Here is a 4,057-nt window from a genome sequence, read left to right as displayed (position 1 = left end):
GCATTGGTGTGTGTGTGTTTAAGATAAGATAAAGATTATTATTAAGCTTGAGGGGTAAATAGACTGTCCCAGCAGGTACACGCAAGTGCATAAAACTTTTACAAAATAATTAAATTAAAGGCAGAGCTTAAAAATATAACAAAATATATACATAATGTCATCATACTTCAACTATTGTTCAGCTTTCCTTCAGAAACTTCAAAAAACTATTCCAGATGACCTACAAAATAATATGTTTCTGTATAGCTTTCATTTCTTTAGTATTAAGTTTAAAATGTAAAAAAAAAATAATAAAATGAAAGAAAACACGTTGAATGAAAAAAGGTTTATTTTGACTGGTACTGTGGTGATTGCTCTAAGACTGCAAGGGAAGCTAAGCTTCCCCTAAAATGTAAAAAAAAAATAAGTGATTACATATATACTGTTGTGTGTACATGTCACTGATTAAATATGCCCTACAACGCGCTGAACTTAGTTTAGAATCAGCTTCTTATCACTGGTAACGCCGCGGCTTTCCTGTCCCTCATTCCCGCAGCTTCACAGTGCTGCTTTAAACAGTGCGGACGCTGAGCGTCCACAGACTTCAATAGCGGAGCAAAGCGCGCGGCGAAACGAGACGAGTCATTGGATAAACGCTGAGCTTTGTCCCGTCCATCGGACGCTCAGCGTCTCTGGGGGTCTATGGGGCCTCGGCCGGCCCGGACGCTCAGCTTCTGCATGATGATTGGATGATCTGTCTGAGGCGGAGTCCCTTTTTGATTGACAGCGAAATGAGCGAATCAGCGATCAGGGAGCATTTTCATTCTGTTCTGAGTTGAACCTGAGACTTTCCTAATCCTTATAGCGGCATTTTCTTTATTAAAAACGACTAGCGACAAATCCAGCCTCTATTTCTGGTGCTTTTCTGTAGCTGCTTGTGTTTGGAGACTGACTTCTGTTACTCTTTCTGACTTCTATCACTCTTTCTGACTTCTATCACTCTTTTCTATCGCAGTTTCTGTCCAGCGGGTGCTGCTGAGCCCGCCACAAAGCACTCACAGACGGACACACTTCACACTAGCCTCGCGCCAGTGCAAGCTGCACATAATGTCAGACAGTTTTAATGTTGTGGACGGATTTTGGCTAAGCCATTTGATAGTCAAAGAAAAAACTTAAGAGTTAAACAGCAGGGCAGATCAACTGCTCAGATTAATTTAGTGCAAAAGGTGGGGAAAAGTAACAGGTATTTTCAGCTGTCCTGGTATGATAAAGTGAGCGGGCTGACTGGAAGTGCTGTAACTAATAAAATGTACTGATGGCCATTCCTCTTGATGAAACTCAGAACATAAATGAACAGGGGCCAGTAGTAAGTATTGTGTTATCATAAACATAATAATAATAATTTTAATGAATAAAGGTATTATTTAAGGAAATTAAAACTGTCCAAAAAGGAAATAAATTTACCTGCATTTTTTCCTTTACCAACTTTAAAGATTTTGTGTAATGTTTTTTTTACTGATCATTTTATGTTTATTCATGTCATAGCGTCTTTTTTTATGTAATTGTTCAATGTAAAGAATGGGTACCTTTTTGTTGTATAGTGAAAACTTGAAAATAATGCCTTTTGTTTACAAAAAAAAAAAATCTCAGGGAGAGTAGAATTTACATTAATTAAATTGACATATGTTAAGATGTAGGCTGAAATTGAGCTTCCCCTCCTTGCAAGACCAGCATCTGCCACTTGTGTATATAATATACATACACATATATACATTTTTTATGACATGTTTATATTAAAATGAAGAGCCAGACTATCAACAAATCCAAAATAAATCCAGAACAAAAACTTTACACAAAGGTTAGAATTTATTTTTATTATTCGCTTGATTTAGTAATATAAGTATTTGCTCTCCTAACAAGTAAAAATTCTGAAACCTACAGACCTCGCTCTGTGTATAAAAGACCAATGTCACAGAAACAGTCTCTTCCATTCAAACCTTTCAACCAGTTTGGACAAGACCAAAGAGATGTCAAAGGATGCCAGAATAGACTGCACAAGACTGGAATGAGCTATAAGACCATCAGAAGCAGTAAAAAGGAGAACACTGTTACAACAATAATTTAAAAATGGAAGACAAACAGTCAATCGGAGCTCCATGCAAGATTTAATCTCATGGGGTAAAGATACTTTTGATGAAGGTGGAAAGAACTTGTTAATGATCCTAAGGGATCTGGAAGCACAGTCACCTTAGTTACCACCCTCACTGCAATGAATTAAGATCCTGCAGTCTCTCTGCTCAAGAAGACTCATCTACCAGTGTGCACACCTGAATGATTTATAGAAGGCTTGAGAGATTGTTATATGTTCAGATGAGATCAAAATTGTCTCTTTCCATTCTGTTTTTATTCTGTATGATTTAATCACATTCACTCATTAACCACATTCACATTCACATTTTAATATTGAATAAATGCCACAAGCATATTGGACACATAAACTATTAAATTATTACTTTCTCTTTATATTTTAAGTAGATGCATTAACATATACCAAATACGTTTATTTGTAAAAATGATTAGGCTAGCGGTGCCCAAACTTTTGTATGCAAATATCTGAAGCAGACAGTGTTTATTCATGGAGTACGTAAGAAGCAGATAATCTGTAATATGAAAGAAAGGGAAATGCCATATGATGACAAGGTTTGTTGCCAGTGAGTGACAGCAGGTTTATCTCTCTCTCTCTCTCTCTCTCTCTCTCTCTCTCTCTCTCTCTCTCTCTCTCTCTCTCTCTCTCTCTCTCTCTCACAGTCTCTCTGGTGGTGGAGGATAAAGACTGGCACTTGCTGTGGCTCCCTGCAGTCAATTGGTCACACACTCACTGTTCTTTCCAACCTGGACCCACCGTGTGCAGGCAGGCGGGGCGGAGCATGCTGCCTCCGGGCGCCGTGCCCACTGTCGCTCGCTCTATGCCCGCAGACTGACCTCTGCCTGTTCACCTTGGTGTCCAGAAGGGAGGGGTCTTCTGACGCTTGGGGGGGTCTAAAGACTGTTCATATATCACTGCCATGCTCTGATAGACACGCTTGCTCTGTTTTAAGTCAAAGTAAATCATAACAAGAACAAGTCTTGTGGACATATATGAATCTGGCACAGAATTGTTCGTCAAAACATTTTCAGATCTAAGGAATATTTCAAAAAAAAAAAAAATCTAAAATGGTCTGTTTTATAAATAGACTTCTAAATACACTGTCAAATTGCTCACATTTTTTCACTTAAATTAGGAAAAACACAACTAGTACATTTTCCAACAAGATATGACAAGACAGAAACTAATAGAGGGGCTGCATTTTGAAATGTAGAGAAAAGAATTCAGCCACTCGGGATGCTCCTTTATTAGTTGGTAGCATAGCCCAGTATAGGTATTTACTCTATACAGTGCAGCCATCACTGGAAGTGTACAACCAGACATGTGTCACATGAAGTCACATGAAGCACAAGAATTCATTCTAATAACTGAATATATTTGGAGGGGAACATTAACTGCAGCTTCAGTTATATCAAGAAACAGAGACCTACACTGGCAACTATCTCACTGAGTGATGGTGGGAGAGGAAGAACAATCCTTCCCAATGTGAGCAAAACCAGGTAAACTCTGTCTGGGGATTCCAGACTTAAATTGCTAATGCATCATCACCTCCCATCTCCCAAAGACAGGGCCAAAGCTTAGATTGTAATGCCACTACATTGCCCTTTTAAACAATCAAATTTTAATGTTTTTGTAGATGCTCAAGTTAATGAAGACCGTACATTGCTTTGTTCCCTACTATTATTTTCTTGTATTGCTTTTTTTCATGATGTAATGACATTACAGTCCACTGATTATCTGTAGTGATTGGATTTTCAAAAAATACGTGGTTACAAAGACATTCAAACTTGATTTTTAAAAGATTTTTGTAATGATCACTAAAACTTCACAAAAATGGCAAACTGGTGGTGTAACAATCTAAGCTTTGGTCCAGTCATCGGAAGATTAGAGATTTTGATGCATTCATGGCTGGAAGCCCCAGAGAACTTAGCT

The sequence above is a fragment of the Astyanax mexicanus genome, chromosome 1 (assembly GCF_023375975.1).
Source record: "Astyanax mexicanus isolate ESR-SI-001 chromosome 1, AstMex3_surface, whole genome shotgun sequence".
In the NCBI taxonomy this organism is placed as follows: Eukaryota; Metazoa; Chordata; class Actinopteri; order Characiformes; family Acestrorhamphidae; genus Astyanax; species Astyanax mexicanus.
Note: the sequence above shows the minus strand (reverse complement) of the source record.